The sequence below is a fragment of the Dipodomys merriami genome, unplaced genomic scaffold (assembly GCF_024711535.1).
Source record: "Dipodomys merriami isolate MVZ:Mamm:240054 unplaced genomic scaffold, mDipMer1.0.p SCAF_1, whole genome shotgun sequence".
Lineage (NCBI taxonomy): Eukaryota > Metazoa > Chordata > Mammalia > Rodentia > Heteromyidae > Dipodomys > Dipodomys merriami.
In genome coordinates, this window is record NW_027202270.1 from 31,540,954 (window position 1) to 31,560,131 (window position 19,178).

At 33.6% G+C, this 19,178-nt stretch overlaps 1 protein-coding gene across 3 annotated transcripts in view; it reads left to right on the forward strand.

Annotated features, from left to right (window-relative positions):
* The first annotated feature begins 315 nt into the window (after positions 1-315).
* The window catches only part of Tfpi (tissue factor pathway inhibitor), a 65,658-nt gene continuing 46,795 nt past the window's right edge, over positions 316-19,178 (forward strand). The window contains exon 1 of one of the 3 annotated variants that reach the window (XM_070019461.1): positions 316-573. The gene's annotated coding sequence lies outside the window, so the exon portion shown is untranslated. The remainder of the gene's footprint in view (positions 574-19,178) is intronic. The other 2 variants (XM_070019471.1, XM_070019457.1) reach the window with 2 other exon arrangements.

Sequence of the window (19,178 nt, forward strand, 5' to 3'; positions counted from 1 at the left end):
ACGTAGATACATATAACTAAGATTCTTGTAATATACACACATCAAAAATACTGCTTTCTAAAAAATTTTATACATAAGTATAGATATATAAATATAGTCTATGTATGTATACATGTATGTATACCCACACACATTAAAAATAATCCTTTCTGAAAAAATCTTAGTGTAACGTTTCCTTCATCTGTTTCCTCCATTGGGAAAAGAAAATGCTTTTGAAGAGTTTGGCAAATTTAAACTAAATAGAGACCAAGTTGCAGTGACCTAACAGGAAGCTAGGGTTTTTCCAAGTGCTGTGATCTCTGTAACAAGCTCCAGGGCTCCCTCTTTCCTGTGATACACAGAGAGACTGGGCTGCAAACCGTCAAAATCCTTACCTCGCCCTTCCACTGGGAGCAGGGTCAGGTTGCATTTCTTTCAGTTTTCCTCACTCCTCATTTTCTTGATGTGTCTAAAAGAAAAGGAGGAGAACAAAAGTCCTGTTTCAACACCTGGAAGAGAAAACAAAATAACTTCACGTCTATTCTGAAAAAAAAAAATCTCTCCGTGCAAGAACTTTCTTCAGAGATTTTACTTGTGAGTATTTGGGAATGTACTGTTTAGTTCATGAGAAATAATTTTTATTTCTCTTATTTTGGACAAAGCTGCTAAACACAGACAGAAGACTTACTATCTCTTCTCTTAAAAGGAAAATCAGCTCTTCCTTATAAACAAAGTGGGCTCCGTTACCATGCAAAATTTACTACTCTGCATTTTGCATTTAGCTCTTAAACAAATGTCTGGGGAGTATTATTGCTTTTAGGACCATAAAAAATTGTTCTATACAGTGGGTAAGATATAGCCTTTTTTTGTTTTAAAATTGTAGTAGAGTTTGTTACCAGTGTCTAATTAATTGGAAAGTTTGAATTATCTTTAAGTTTGTGTAGTAATATGTTAAAAAAATAATAGAAGTCTATCAGTCTTCTGTTGAAAGCAATTTCTTACATTTTTGAGTTAGATGATGATGTTTAAAATGCAACAAAACATGAGAACTCTTGTAGGGGAGGGATGGGTGAGAATGTTGAAAGGGGACCTTTGAACAAGACATATTGTATTCAGAAACTGTTTTGTTAAATGAGAACTATTGGATAAAACTACTTAAAGATAATTTAAAACACTATTTATTTTAATGTCAGCATTAACTAATTGCCTAAGAAAAATAGCTTGTAAAGTAGTTTTAAGTATGAAACCTTAGGATTTGAATATTCAAAAATATTCAAAATTGTGAATATTTGAAATTTTGAGAATAAAAACAGTAGATTATATATCAGCATCATGAAATGGTATGTAACATGAAACATAGCTTCTGGTAATACAGAGAAACACATAGTATAAGAGTAACAATGGAGTAATGTAACATGTACTTATCTAATTATGAAGAATACTCATCTGTATGAAAGAATTAGTACTAAGAAATGAGAGCCAAAGCTGTTCTATATGAGAAAAAAAGAAAAGATAACAGCTACACTGTGACTCAGACCACTGGAAATTAGTCACAAAATGACTTTGTGTAATATGAGATAACATAAACACAGAGGGCAGAAGACAAGCAGGAAACTCACAGCCAGTGAGTCACATGTTACGTGTAAAGACAGAATTTATGTCAGAGGGGAATAGTTGGGGCCACATGGAGATACTCAAAAAAATTCTTTTACATGATTCATTTTGTGTGTGATTATTTCAAGGCACTTTATTCATATCTGACCTGATCCTTATACTAAGAATGTATGGTCTCTTTGGAAACTGATTTGAGTCCTGGTAAATAAAATGATTTAAAGTATTAACAGGTTGAAGGTGCTAATGGCTTACACAAAAACATAAAAAGTAAAACTTTAAAAATATTTTGAAGCATTTGATTAATTATGTTGGGAAGTCATAAAATTGTCTTATTCAGGTGATCATGGAGCATTGGAAAAGTTAAATGGCATGCATGCTACTATTTAGTTCTTCTCATTACACATACCAAACTGGACATGTACATGTTTTACTTTGTTTTCATAACAGAAATGTTTTTCTTCCCTAAGAAATAATTTTTATTTATTTGTTTCCTCTATTATTATCTTACGTAGTTGTACAAAGGGGTTGCCACTTAACAAAGCAGTTTATAAATACAGTGCATTTTGATCAGTATTCCTCCTTTCAACATTTTCATCTTCTGCCTGCCCTTTCCCTCACTCTTCTGGATTTTGTAGGAGATACACTGGATGATTGACTGCATTGTCCCTCCCCCTCCTCTTCATTCATCTGCCCCTTCCCTTTTGGCCCTATTCCATCTCTTTCCTGTACTCACTTTCTGGTGTTTTATTTTGTTGAACTTGATTTTAATTTTAGCAATCTACATTGTTCAAATTCACTAGGTAAGTGCTTAGAATAATGAACGACTGGAGAAAAAAGGCCAATCTCAAAAGGCTGAATCTGTTTTCAGAATGCCTAGCAATTTAAGTTAGCAGTAAATGTACTAAAACTTTTTTAGGATTAATTGGTTAATTAAGTTCAGTGTTGCAAACTTTGTACAGTGATTCCATGTTATATTCCTACCCAATACAAGGGGAAGTAAAAGTAAATACCCTTTACAAATATCCAAAGTAGAGTCAAGATGAAATGTGAAGTAATCTGAATACGAGTTTCAAAACAAAAACACTTACTACAAATTAGGCAAATGGATTGTTAGTATAAATTAAAATGCCTTGATTTTATCTGCAATTTGTTTCTAGTCTATAGACATGGTTTGTGAATTTCACTACAATGAATCATCTAATCTCAATAAAGGCCTTCTCCAGTCAGACACCATGTCTTTATTTGCCATTATAGCTTTCGTCCATTTGAGGACTCGTACTTTTGACATGCCTTTTGAAATGGTAAAAGGATTTTAAAATATATCAGTGTCAAAGGAAGTTCTGTTACCCTTATAGAAATATAAGAACATTAGAATTCTTTCTGTTACTAGGTCCCTTAGGAAACATCTGAATTATCAAGCCTATTGAAGTCCTTGTTTCCAGATGTCCAATTTCACTCAAGTGAGGAAAGATTGTTATGGGTTTTTTTAACAAGATTTTTTTCATGAAGACCATCTTTCTTGACTCTGATTCTCAATGACTGATATAATGTATCAATTCTAGGGATATATTATCCTTCTCTTCCTATTTTCATTTCCTCAAGTGTCAAGTACCAAGTAGAACTAGTGCTTAGGAGTTCACTACAAAAGACCGAGTACATCTATTCACAGAGATGAATAAACTTTCCTTCTTTGCCAAACCAAGGAAACTTCAGTTTTCTGCTCTTTAGTGCTGTCTTTGTGAGGCCATAAGTTCTTAGTTTGAACAAATACATATTTAAATCATAATCTTTTTTTACACAAAGGATAACAAGACATCATGTTCCACAGTAGAAATCCCAGTACAGCAGTAAAACTATGCCACTTGTTTTTATTTGGTAGATCATGAGTCTCTGAGGAGATGTGGGATTGTGGCAAAAAAATACAATTCAGTGATGAAAAATAGCGTATGCTTTTGTTAGGGAATATAAAGTAAGTCTACTTTCTCATAAGGAAAGTGAGTGTGCCTGTCAGTAGGACATGTATACTATGGAAGCAATGCTTTTATTACCTTACATAGTGTACCACTGTTACCCTTGAACAGTACTACATGCTCAGCACCCCCACAAAACCAACCTAATTCAAGCTGTCTGTCTATTCTTGACCAACTATCTCTGTCAGAACTTTGAGTTACATAACACCTCACTTCACATCAGCTCATTCCTCATTTTCCAAGATTTAAACAGAGAAATTACAGAAATGACATGAAACTGGTTGTGAAAATTTTGTTAACATTTTCATGTCTCTTTAGAAAGCTAAAGTCACAGATATTTCCACCTCAGAAAATAAATTAAAACAGTTATTTTAAAATGTTATATCTATACTTGCCCTTTTTATGTCACTGATTTTGAATATATCTAAATGCAAAAGGAAAGGAGCACTTCCAGGATTCTATTTCAATGGAAACTAATTAGGATGCTAAAGTCATTTCACAACTTTCAAATGCTTCATTTATGACTTGTAGTCTGTCTTTCCTCTGGGTTTCAATTTGCATAATTTCTATCATTCTCCACGTTTACTGACCTTTTCTCTTACTGTGCATAATTGGCTTATAACACCATCTAATATATTTTTCATTTTACCTACTATTGTCTCCATCTTTAGAAACCTGGTTTGGTTCCTTATGTTCTGAATTTTTAATATTTGTCTCTAGCTTTTTGAACATATACAATTTAGTTAAAATTGCAGCTTTTATATTCTTCTTTATTATCTATATTTTCTATGTCATTTTGCCTTTCTTCATTATGGGTTATACATTACTGTTTTTAAATGCTTTGTAATTTGTATGTGGATACCTGATATTGTGTTTTACATTGTTGGATGCTGGATACATTGTATTTATGTAATTTTTAATCTCTGTTCTGGATTGTGATTTAATTGCTTAGAAAATTTGTTATTTTTTGGTCTTGCTGTTGAGTTTTGTTGAGCAGGAATAAGCCAATGTTTATTCTGTGGTTAATTTTTCCCCATTGCTGAAACAATCTTTTGAGTACTCTACTTGATACTCTATTAATTGCAAGGTTTTGCAACTTGGGGTGAAGAAATAGTCCCAGCTTTATGTGTTTTCTCTGTTTTGTTTTCTCTAATGCATCTCTGTATAACTCTCTCTGACCTCCAGTACTCTGCTTTCCAATACACTTGGGTTTCTCTCCCAAACTCAGGATCCAAGTTGCCCATTAAAGAAGAGATTCTTTCCAAACACAATTCAGAGCAAATGTAGGACACAGACTGTACTCTTGTTCTCTAACTGTATGGTCAATACTATTTCATGGATTTTTTTCCCCAGGGAGCAAAATAAATCTAGTTTATTGATCTATTTTGACTGGGAATAGGATTACTATTTATATTTTATCAATATATGAAAAATAAGTATAAATTAAAAGAGAAGTTTTAAGAACATAGACTATAATAGATTCAAATGTCTGGCTGACCTAACACAATTATGGGCTGTTATATCTTATAAATTATGAAGAGAATGCCTACACATATGCTTACACAAAGAAGCACTGAAATTCACTGTTTCTACAAAGGTTATTTCTGTTATTAAACATAATTTTATTTTATTATAAAGGTAATATACAGAGGGGTTCCAGTTATATATTTCTTTTTGGACAGTGTCACTCTTTCCCTAGCTCTCTCCCAGTCAAAATAGTGACTTCAGCTCAGATAAACAATTTGCTCATTTCTTTCTGATAATGGTTGTGTACAAACAATACTTCACTCTGCTATTTTAGATGACAAATGCATTCCAAATGCCTAAAATCAATCTAGCTGTCACTAGTTTATCAAGCACTTCCATTATTGCTCTTGATAGCTTCTTAGGCACTTCCACATAGGGAACCCCTAGTAAACTAAACACAAATCAAAACTTTTTCCTTTGTGAAAGGAAGTATGGTTTCAGATGTCTCCAGATCAATTACTTATTCCAAATGAGGCAAACACAAAAATCTGAATGGAAAAGTTAAATTAGCATTTGAAATATTTTATATTAGCATAAGTGTTTTGTTTTAAGAGTACATAAGTATGCATACTTTATTCAAGTTCTTATGTATCTTATCTAAATTCTACAGTTTTTAATCTCATTTAGGCCCAGCACTTGGCATGCTGAGACAGGAGAACTCCAAATTTGATACCAGTTTAGACTATATAGCACGCTCCAGGCCACCTGGGCTTTATAGTAAGGATACTGTTTGTTTGCTTTTTTAAATAAAATAGAATAAATAATCAACCATTAGTGAAAAAGCGGAGAGAGAACATGAGGCCCTGAATCCACATGTCCTACCAGTCTACACACACACACACACACACACACACACACACACACACACACACACACACGCGCGCACGCGCACGCACGCACACGCACACGCACACATGCACACGCACACACACACGCACACATATTATATGTTAATTTTTCAATGGGGGGGCTCACCATGATATTTCAAATATGAACGTACCTTACTTTATTTAGCTTTACCCTCTCACTCTCATTTCTCTAACCCCTTTACATCATTAATTTTCTACAAGCTGTCTCAAATTCTAAAAAATTTAAATTAAAAATGTTGTATATTATTGTGTCCTGCAAAGGATCTAATATAAGCATGGATCTAATATAAACATGCAATTAAGGTTCAGTTTTGAAAATATTAAAAATTGAATTTTCTTACTAAAATGTCATCATAAGACCAATAGACATCTTAAAATGATTTAATTTCTTCTTTGATGTTCAAAAGGGTGTCAAGGAGTTTTGAGGGTATTTTACCCTACCTCTCAACTTATTTTATATCACATGTATCTTCACCTGAAGTATTTATTTCGTATTCTTTGGTCCATGTCATCGCTTGATGCTACTTTTTCTTCTACTCTGAGGCATATGAGTGTTACATCTTTTATGCTGGTTCCAAGGTCCTAGGAAATCTTTGAGAAAGCAATATAGGAGGCATGAACTCAAGGTCTTACACTTACTAGGCATGACTCTAGTGGCTTTCTGCCACCGGAGTAATACTTCCATTCCTGATTTTTATTGGTTATTTTCAAGATGAAGTCCAGTCAACTTGTATGCTAGCACTGGTCTCTTACTGCCATCCTCCGGATCTCATCCTCCTGAATAGCTAAGCTGGTAGACATGAGCCACTGGTGCTCATTAATTAACATAGACTTTTTAAAAAAATGAATGGCAGGAATGTAAAACATTCTTGTCTGGGACATGAGTTGCTACTGAGAGGGAGGAAGGGAGAACAGGAAGGTGAAATGAATGAATATAGTCCAAATATTTTGTGTTCATGTGTGGAAACAGAAAAAAAATGGAACTAGCTAAGGTTAGTTTGAGGAAGTTGAAGAGAAATGAGGGAGAGTGATAGAAGGATAAGTCTGCTATTGTGAAAATTAACCCCCTCAGACAATTAATGTGTGCTAACCAAATTCATATTTATATTCCATGTGCCTTGAAAATTATTCCCAAAGGAATTAAGAATGATATACAATAGGAAAACATTTTTGATTCCATATTATATGATTATGTATAGGTTGAAATTCATTAGGAACAAACAGAAGCAATTTTGCTAGTCTTTATAAAAATGTAAAATAAAGGACATTCATAGTAAGGTGAGAGGGCAAAAAGAAACCTATTCATTTGAAAAGGAAGTAGCTTCAGTTATCTATCGTTCTCTTAGTGACATATGATTCTCATTCTTTCCTGATCTGATACTTTACTCCATAAATGGAACTGGCTGAACTTCAGCTCGTTTACACCTTGTGACCCATGACTCAGTTGCTTGGGGTTCCCTGTCCTCTCAGAGTGGTGATTCAGAAAGGCCTAACTCAAGATGTCATCTGAACAGAGACGTGCAGTTGCCAGCAACTGAAGTTCCAACATTGAACCAACCTCTGACCTCTGTTAAATACTACTTTTCCCGAGAACACAATTAGAATTCTAGGGATTTTTCACATTTGTATTTATTACAAGAAACATTCTCACAGCTCGAATTGAAAAGTGATTTGCTATTGGGTTAGGTTTACTCTACATGAGGATAAACAAAATTTGGAGCCATAATGTCTCTTGAAAGACCAAGTTGTCTGAATTATCATGTATCTGAAATCCAAATGCTTAAAAAATATAACCACATGCACATTGAACATCAGTTTTCTCCTCTTTTCCTGAAGACAATAATTGGTAACATTTTGTAGGGAATTTCTATATGTGAGCTAACATTTAGCTCTCCTTTTTTCATAATCTCAGATAATCAGAAGTAAACAAAACCTAGAGTAGAAATAGGTGGACTTTGAAGGAAAACGAAGCACTTGGCCTGGCTTTAGCTATTGCTCCTTGACATTGAAAAATACAATATTAACATGGCAACAGAAATTATGAATCAAACTTCTAAAGTGAACCTTTTAGAAGGATCTCAGTTGTCTCTCTATGACTTAGCAAGTACATATACCCCTATATATAAATAACACACTCAATGTGAAATAGTAGATTTATTTAGATTATCTTAGTTAATTGAGAATGCATTCCATACATAATTTATTCCTGAAACATCATCCACCTTTCTTGCTAACATGTGGAGAGCTAGAACAAATACAAAGAGGAGAACAAATATAGCAAACATAAGTCTCTCTGTAACAATTTCATTCTTAATAGCCACAGTAGAAACACATGTGTAATACATTCAATCTTTTTTTTTTGGGGGGGGGGTCTGGTCGTGGGGCCTGAACTCTGGGCCTGGGCGCTTTCCCTCAGCTCTTCAGCTCAAGGCTAGTGCTCTACCACTTGAGCCACAGCGCCACTTCCGGCTTTTTTCTTTTTGCTTATGTGGTGCTGAGGAATCGAACCCAGGGCCTCATGCATGCAAAGCAAGCACTCTACTACTGAGCCACCTTCCCAGCCCATACATTCAATCTTTTATCTTTCTTCTCAACCAAAATTAATTTGATATATTTGAGTTTCTTAAAATTACCTTCTGTTCATTAGAGGTAAAAAGTATATTCTCAGAAGCTTATATTTTGTTTTAGACATGAATATCAATATTATATTTTTTTTCCTGGTTTTCATGCTTGGACTCAGGGCCTGGATCTGTCCCTTTTGTCCTCAAGCCTCTTTGTGTTGAAGGTTAGTGCTCCACCACTTGAGCTATAGCTCCACTTCTAGCTTTTTCTGAGTAGTTTATTGGAGATAAGAGTCTCCCCAACTTTCCTGCATTGGCTGACTTCGAACTGTGATCCTCAGATCTCAGCCTCCTGAGTAGCTAGGATTACAGGTGTGAAGCACTGGAGCACAGCTTGAAATATCAGCTTCTGTGTTTCCTCCATGCCCATATCTAAATAGCATGTTACAAATCAAATTTCTGTTAAAGAAACTGATTTGTATCACAATCAAAGAGAGGTGAACTCATTCAAAATGAATGCTACATTATTTTGCAAGGGATGGGGGAGACATTATATTATAAAATCCAGACAATTGGGTTCCATTTTTTCTCAATAGCTTTAATCAATTTATGAACTGCTGAATGTAGAATGGAATAATGCAAGAGTAGTCTTTACAACTTTATTTATTTCATTGATTGACTTTTATTTTGTTTTCTTTATTATGTGAATTTTATTTTATTGTGATCATTGTATGTTTAGACTTAAAAATATCAACAGCCATAATGGATCACATTCTCTTTCAATCTCAACTGTAAATCCTAAGAAATATGTCTACCTCTTTGCATTTCTCCTGCTCTTTAGTTTCTCATTATCTTCTAATCCCTTCTTATACTCCATTCTACTATTTATTCTCAGGTTTTGTTTCTTCTCCTTATCCAAGGCTCTCAATAATTTTAACTGCCAATAAGAATTAATATTCCTTATTATTTTTTAGGGAAAAGTATTTTTCTTCTTCAAAAATATAACAAAAATAAGAAAAGATATTTATTTTACTCAATAACTTTCTCAGTTATATATAGAAGATTGGTCCAAAGCACAATGAAAATTCTTGATTAAACGCTAATGTCTAGTAATTGTTAATAATCTGAAATTTACTTTAGTGGACCCAAAAGAAAATAATCCATGAGTCTAGATTAAAATTGCCCTTTCATGAATGGTCACAATTTTTAAGCTTGAATTAAAGTTCTGTCAATGTACAAATGTAAGACTCTGAAAAGAAAGTTATTCAGATATTTCAGATGTTTATCTTTATATATTTATCATGCTTTCTTTTGTTAGTAGCAATATAAAAATGGCATGAGCTTCTATTTAAGGTTTTTGTTAATTTTTAAAAATAATTCCTTGGCCTAGGAAGGTGGCTCAGGGGTAGAGTGCTTGCCTTGAATGCATGAGGCCATAGGTTTGATTCCTCAGCACCACATAAGCAGAAAAAGCTGGAAGTAAAGCTGTGGCTCAAGTAGTAGAGCACTATCCTGGAGCTGAAGAGCTGAGGGACAACACCCAGGCCCAGAGTTCAGGCCCCATGACGGACAAAAATAAATAAATAAATAAATAAATAAATAAATAAATAAATAAATAAATAAATAAATAAATAAAACAATTCCTTTAGCCCAGGTTGTATGCTATCTTGTGGTAACAAGATATTCTCATTTTCTGCCTGATACTCCAGTTTCCTTCCCATGAGATTATTTTTACTTTCAATTTTTATACTATGACTAATGAAAGATCTACAGAGCCAAAAAATTTAACATATTTTCCTAGAGGAAATTCCCCTGTTCTGAACATGACAACTACTTTTTTTTCCTAAAAGAGAGAATAACAAGTTATTTAAACCAGAGAAATGGTCTTAATTTAAAATGTAGTCAACATGTGTGCTTGACTCATTTTATTTCACATTAGGTAATTCTCCAGAAAATTATGATTTTTCTATAACAAGAGGCAAATTCATATTAAATTTCCCTACTGGATTATCTAGTTTTCTCAAAAACATGGGTAGTCGGCAACTCCTGTCAGAGTTTGGTTTGTGATTTTAATATTTATTTATCATATCTAGAATATTATTTCTTGATCTGAGTGAAATTATAAAATGTAACATGAACATTTCAGGATTTTTTTAAATAGCCAAAATACTAAGAATCATTTCAAAATCAACAGTTTTAAGATAAAAACAGGTAATTTTGGCCTGGGCTTCACAGAACTAATTTTCTCATCCCATCGAATCAAAAGAATTTGTATTCTTTTTCAGTTGTTGAGTAGTTAGTTCAGAAAAGTAAAAATAACAAAATAACTGTTAAGTTATATTTACCTGATGGGAGCAAAAAAGAAAAAGTACAGAATGCATAGCTTAATGTAATGTGTTCACTTCTTGTCTCACATTACAGATAATACAGAGGTCACTGCTTTAAGATTGATTCACTAGGCACAAATTTAGATTCTTCCATTTTGTCATGTATTACTTAAGGTCTTCAGCGTCACATGAGGATTCCCTTAGTTACAGTCATGAAAGAGAGGACACAGGATTTTTCCATGTAGCTTCAATTAGTCAAGGATCACTTTTTAAACACCCTATCTTTAACCCTAGAGGATAGCACATTTCCCTTTCATCACATTACCAGAGGTTTATCAATTAAAAATATCTAACCCAATCACTGTAAGAGAAATAGAATCACAGTGATTAATACAGTTTACAGGAGATTTGATCCTGAGTAGATACAGACTACCCACACCCTACTAGCTGAATTTATGAATAGATTGAATCTGTGAACTATACAAAAAGGCAGACAAAGGTTGCTGCATAAACCAAAGATGACCAAACCAATATTTTTTAAAATTGTGAAAAAAATGAATCTACATCACAAATCAAATGCAATGTTTCCTGTAAAACCGTTTTGCTCTATGAAAATCAAATTGTCCCACATTCTTGTAGTTTTCAAAAATTCATATTGCTCTGATTATTCTTCACATTATCACCTAGTCATTATCATTATCAATTTAATTTTGTGTAATAACATGTTGGACAGATGAATGTATCATAGCATCATAGTGCTAAAATCTACTTATTTTCTCTGGCAAAATAAATACTAATGCATAATTGGCTATTTTCATATATGCAGTTTCCAAAGGTGATTTTTCTAAAGAATAGGAATTCCTGAACAAAAAACATAAACATGTAGAATAAGTATTAATATATAAATCAATTAAATGTTTTCTTCAACACTTTTCAAAATCCTGCTCTTTTCCCTTTATCTCTATTCATTTGATAAAATCCAGCTATAAACCATTCATGTATTTAATTTCTGTATCTATAGACGAAGTTGCTAATCTTTCATGGCAAAATGCTATGAATTGAGGATTTGGGATCTCAACAGCCCAGAAATCATTTACTGAGAAATTGTTAATAATTCATTTAATTTTATCAGAATAAAACAAATTTCATATTGCTTAAAATGTTCTCTCTTGTCAATCTGAAAACAGAACCTTTTCATAACATAAAAATTGGATCTCAGCAAGAAAAATTTCAATCTAAACTATATCTTAACTCCTGACTCTCTCTTCCTCCTCCTTTTCCCTCTCCCTCTCTCTCTCCCTTGCTCTGTCATACACACAAACGAACACACACACACACACACACACACACACACACACACACACACACACACACATACACACACACACTTTGCAAATTTATTTGTGTTTCCCCACCCCACCAGGAAAATATCTCATTTTAAGGAAAATATTTTTTTTTCTCCAGGCCAAAGTTGAGTCTTCCTCATCTGTGCCCAGGATCTTTATTCATTTTCCTTCAGTTTTAGCTTATTTCTCCCCTCTCCTGTGGCAGAACTGTAAAAACTACATCCCCCCCTAATCCTTTTCTTCAAATGCATTCTCTTCCTATTTGGCAGAGATTCATAATAATGCAATAAATACAGAGTCTGAATTCCTGTCCCTTCCTCAATCTCCTGCTGCTGACTTCCCACACTGACAGATGGTTTACAAGGAGACTGATGCAGCTGCTGTCGCTCAGTCTTTACCTTTGTTCTAGTCTTTGTCTTCTGAAGACCTCTGTGCTTTAGGCATTGCTGACAATGGAAGCCTCTGAAAAGTCTTCCTCCATTAGTGTCCCGCATTTCCTTAGACTTTCCTTAGTTTACTTTTCAAATATTCTATCCCAACCTTTACAGTCACTGAACAGTCATTACGAAGATTATTAACTAAAAGTTATAAAAAATTAAGAGACTATCTGTTTCATATCAAGTATTATATCCCACTTACTAAATAACAAATTGTACCTATGATGCAGAAAAATTATTAATTATATATGGATACATTTTCATCTCTAGCGGAAACATCTAATCTGTGCTTTGTGTGTATATGCTAGACTTCTTATTTTGTGACTATATTGAAAGTCTTACAAATACTTTGAACTCAAACTGCCTTGACTTGAATTCAGCACCTTCCCAAGATATATGTATGAATTTTTCTTTCTGACTGCTCTCCTCCATGCCTGGAAACACCCATAGACAACTTTCTCTAAGTCAGAAACAGTAGCTGCCTTTGACTTCTCTCTTCCTTGACAGTCTTACCATGTCAGTCACAAAATACTCTCAATTTTATATTTACTTCTGTACTAATCAATTACTTCTCCTCAACCATATTAGCAATATTATACTACTATATATTGTTAGGTATTTCCCATCCCAAAATTCTATGCAGAAGCTTCTGATTTTCCAAACTATATTACAAATACCTCTATAAAACTTTCAAATATACTTGACAAGAGGACATTTATAGTTCTACATCATATTTTTCCTCTGTGTTGTAAATATTTATGATGAATTTCATGAAATGTGAGGATACATATGATAAATGGAAAAATTTTAAATAGTATATTGTTTGGTTGGATGGCTTTGTTCTTTAATCTGAAGCATCTTCAAATATTTGTCATTTTATAATTCTCTAAATTCTTTCATTAAAGGTTTATTTCTAAGAAATTTATTATGTGAAAATTCCCCCTGCAAGATACATACATAACAATTCTTGCATATTTTGTACACTTCATTATTTTAGCCCAAACTATCAGTTTTTAACATTTTGTTTACAAAGTTGTCTTTGACATACCTGTAGTTCCACAAAATCAGGAGGCTGAGATCTGATGATCACTCACTATTTATAGCCAGTCTAGGCTGGAAAGTCTTGGAGACTCCAGTTAACATCTTCAATTAACCATCTCAAGTGGTAGAGCACCAGCCTTGAGCAAAAAAGCTAATGGACAGTGACCAGGCCCTGAGTTAAATTCCCTTTACTGGTGCACACACACATGCACACACATACAATACCAGCTCTCAATAAATACATCTTTTATCATGAAGTCACTATCATTGTTGTCTATATTGTACAAACTCTTTGATTTTGATGATAGTGAGAGGTGATTTGTGGCCACATAATGTTTTACAGTTTTATTTACACTCTCTGTTAAGTGTTGAAGTAAACTAATACAGTGAAAGATAATAACTGAAGGCGTTGATAATAGCAAATATTGAGGATCCATTTATTATTGTTATTGATCTATTTTCTAAGAACCCAAAAAAGAAACAGCATTTTGACAACTGAGGTACCATGGAGAAGACTCATTCAGATACAATGATTATCACAATAATAAAATTGCAAAATCATAGTGTTGAATTCTTGGATAGGATAGTATAAGCAAAAGACCCCCTCCATTTATGTAAATATGATCAACTTAGTAGTGTCTTCACAGTCACTGTCTGGCCCTCTCTGGAAGTCTGAGCTACATCTCTCTCTCTATGGACAGCAGCCAGTGTTAATCTCTGCTGGAGTCATCTGTCCTCTCCTACAGGCAGGTCAGCTATGACCAAATGCTGGTGTGGCTCTATTATTATCCTTCAACAGGAGTTATGAAAACATACTTAATAAATGCAGAAAACAAGCAGATTTTCAGCTAATTTAAGACAGAGAAAAGGAAGAAGTGGTTGAATAAGCACTGTTTTCTTTGGTAGATAATTAATTTCTAGGAAGTGGCGCTGTGGCTTAAGTGGTAGAGTGCTAGCCTTGAGCTGAAGAGCTCAGGGACAGTGCCCAGGCCCAGAGTTCAAGCCCCATGACCGGCAAAAAAAGATGTTAATTAATTTCTAATGCATTTATAAGATTATTTCTTTGTTGCTTTGTATGTCCCTCCCCCACAGTATAACCCCTGCTTTCACTGTATTTGATGTCGGTATAATTTGTGGAGGGGAAGGGGAAAAACAAGTCATTTAAATAAGGATATAGATGGACCCATTGCAACAATGAGAAGCACAAGTTGTCATGTCGAAAACGAACTTTACAACTTTGGTGGGGGGGGGAGGATTGGGTGGGAGGGCGGGGGGAGGCTGGGAAGGGATGTGAAGGGTAAACAAAGGAGGAGGCTACAATGCTTGATAAATAATGTACTCATTATCTTGCCCATGTAACCCCTCTGTACAGTATGTTCACAATAAAAAAATAAAAAAAGAAGTCCACTGTGATAACAGTGCCCAAAATTTTTATATAATTGTTTTATTTTTTTAGTGACCTTTCTGTTTTATTTAAAGATAACGTATTTAAAATAATCCTTTAGTTCCTTTATTTATTCTACAAATTCATTAAGCTTATTAGATACCAAAGAGGATAGATAATTTCTGCATGTAAAGAACATGCCTTTGAAAAAGTCTCAAATAAATATATAATGTGAAACATAGGGATAGGTTCAATGACTTCAAAAGGATATGAGGGAATAGAACATAGACCATTCAATTGTTTTTTTATTGTGAAAGTGCTGTAGAGAGAGGTTACAATTACATGGGCAAGGTAATGAGTGCATTTCTTATCAAGAATTGTTGCCTCCTCCTTTGTTCCCCTTACCATCCCTTTCCATCTCCCCCTACCCCCCTCCTCCCCCTACTCCCCCCGTTCAATTATTTTATATATTGTGTTCAAAGAAGTACTCTCAGAAAATGTCACTGAGCATAGATATGAGAAAGATACAATATTCCCATTGCATTCATGAGATTAGGCCATGGTTCTAGGACTGGAGCAGTAAGAAGGATTCAGGGAGAAGGAATTTATCGCAGAAACTATTCTTTGTTGCAGCTAAGAATGTCTCTATTTTTTCCATATAAGTAATTATAACTACTTATTTCCTCAACTCTTGTGGCAAATGTTACAAACATACTTTTTCCTCTAGAATATTTATTATACAAATTTTTGATAAAATGCAAATTTATTATTAAAAAAGAGAAAGTCTTGCTAATTTCAACAAAAGATTTGATATTCCACAGAACTAATTTGCTGAGAAAAATTTAAAAGCCTCAATTTTTGGTTCCAAAAAGTGTCAGTGAGGGCAGATCTTTCTGTTCTCCAAATATGATTTGTAATTGCAGTTTAGGAGTGAGACTAGAGAAAGAGTTAGGCAATGAGAAACTATTTCCCTGATAAAATCTACTGTGAACTCGGAAGGACACTTTCTCATTAGAAGATATTACGAAGAACAAGTATTTATGAGAAAGATTTCTCTCCTTTTATGTAGATACACAGAGAAGCCATTTTCAGTCATTATTTAGAAAGCAGCTAACTTTGGTAGTCTAGGAAGAGAGCTCTTGCCAACAAGCAAATTGTTCAACCAGTTGATATAGTATTTACCATCCTTTAGACTGTAAAATAAATTTTCATTGTTTAAGTCAACTTCTCTGTGACTCATCATTAGAACACCCTTACTAGACTAAAACAGCTTTTCTGAGCTTTAGCCACAAAAGCCTCATGTTTTTACCTGTGAAGATGTCTGATTTGAAAATGACAGTAAAGAAATTCTGTTCTATTGGACCTGATTTAGCATTCTTGCCAAATGCCTAACATGAACAACTTGATTGAATGTTGCCTAAGTATTGATTTTTACTTTTACCATCAATATCAACTTCATCTATAACATTGTTCAGAGAGTTTTTAAAGCAACAGGCCCTACAAAGTCATGTGGAATACATTCCTATTGGAAAGCTATGACTGCCTTTATCATTTCCTTATTGCCTTTCCATAATTCATGCCAATTATACTGAAGCATATCACTCTAATCAATCCACAGACAGACCAATGAGCAGATATGCGTTTTACTGATAGTTCAATTGTCCAGTATTCTATTAAAAAATCTGATTGCAATGATTATAGGCCTTTTGCTTCATTGTGAGATCTACCCACACACTGACACTTACAAAAAGATTTTTGTACATTTATTTTATCATTTTGATCCACTGTTTCTTTATTACATATAATATATATGTCTTCCTTATGTATAATTATAATTCCCTTAATGGGAATATGAGAAAATAAGTGAATAATAATGGTGATTAACAATAGCAACCACAACAAAGGTCCATTAATGGAAACCGTTATTTGTATTATTGTTATAACAGAGTTGAAAAATAATAATTTAACCACCCCATGGAAATGAAATGGCATTTAGGAATCTATCAACAAAATGTTAAGGTATAACATGAAAACTAGTCCCAAATAATTCAAACATTGGTGATAATTACATTCTTAAAGGAGCTCAAATTAAATAAGATTTGCTCTTTTCAACTCTTGTTTTTAGCCAGCATGTGTGAATAGATGGTTTGTATTTCTGCCAGTTTAAGAAGGAAAAAAATATGTGATATTTTACAGATTTTCAAGTCCTTTGTGTAGACACTTCTTTGTATAGGCCTGCTTTAATTTGTTCATTCAGGTTTTGACTGCTGGATGAACTTCTCTGCCTTATTTGCAGGCATAAGTGGCAAATCTTCAGGTTTCTAAAGTTTATAAACCTATATACTTACTTTGCTAATGTGGCTAATTAAGTTTGTACTAAAACTCAGTTTTCAGTATAAGTGGAGATAATGTGTTATGGAAATGGTTTTAACTAAGTACAATCAATGAAAAAGCATAGAGTTTAAGCTGAACAATTTTCTGAATTAAAATTTTGAACAGGTACACTAAGTCCAGCAGTAAGTCCAGTTACTCAGAAGATACATGTAGGAGGATCTTGGGTTTAAGACCAGACTAGGCAAAAGTTGCAACAAGAGCATGTCTCAAAAACATAAAATGGCTAGATGCATAGCCCAAGTGTTAAAAAAATATTTACCTAGTATGCACAAGGCCCTGGAGTGAAACTTCAGCACTGAAAAATAATTATAACTCTAATCATAATAATGCATATAAATGCATTCATGTATTTTACTTGTAAAACTAACAGATCAAAGAAACTGTTCCTTGATTGGCATTGTCTAACCATCATCTTAAAACTGCCCATTTGGCTACATTTCAAGGAAAGTAGGAACACAGTAAGTAATATGTTTATTAGTTTGACATTTTCTTGAATTGTACTTTGGTCGCTATCCCATAAATCTATTAAAATCAATTTTTAAGGTTACTCTGGTCCAGGCTCTGGTTCTGACTCTGATACTTAGTGGTCAGATAGACATATGACATTGTGAGACTCTAACCAACTCAGAATATTTATTTTACAGATAAGATCTAAGAAACTACTTGAAAAGTATCAAGTCACATTATGAAGAATAATATATAATTTTAATGGTAGATTGTTGCACTTCTATTGTCATTAGAAGTACACGAGGTTTATATGCTATGCAAAGAGAATTTCATGATCTTTTATCTTAGTTTAAATTTGTGTCACAGATAACAAGTTTGATTTCAAAGCTATGCTGAGAGTGATGGCTGGATGTTTGAAGAATGTGTAGTGTAGGCTGAAAGTTAATAGTGAGATAAGTAAGGCTCTGTGTGGACTTGTTAAACTTTGGTATGTGCTAAATATGCAGTTACACAGCCTTGGAGCTCCCCTGGGAAATTGTCCAAACATTTATGTTCCCACAATGCTGTTTTATTTTTTTTTCAGAAAATATTCTTTTTCTGAGAGGGCAAAAAAAAAAAAAAAAACTGGCTTTCAGACCTCTTCCTGAGATTATGCAAGTTCTACATTGGGAACATGACTTGGAAGCCCAGTAAGAAATGCTTTTTAACAACACTCTCTTTTCAGACTTAGGTTATTGTGAACTTTTTGGGATTTCCAGTTTAGTTACAGTAGTGATAGATAGCAAACATCAAAACATGAAAAGAAAATAGAATACTATTAGAACTATTATATGGTTCTCTGTCTCCCTTCCCATATCATAAATTAGCTCATTTTCTTTTTTCCTTTATTTCCCTGGTATTAATAGGCTGCAAAATTACTCAAAATGAGAAGCAAAAAAACCACAAAATGAGAAGCAAAAAAACCATAATCTTTTGAAAAGACACAAACATGATTTAGAAACCAATTGCACATTTTTAGTGTGCAGGGGGTAGGAGTCCTGGGGCTCAGCCAAATTGCATGGTTGGAAGTAATAAACACAAAAGAGAAACAGAAAAATGGAATGATGCTCCAAGATATTTTCAAATTATTTTTTGCTTCCTTTTCTACCTGTTAGGTTTTAGACTATAAATTTTAAAAAGTCAGCTATAGCACAATTGTTTTTGACATAACTAAGTATCACCTGAGTTTAGAGATCAATCATAAATTATCTCAAAAGTTTATCAATAGATGCTAAAAACATGA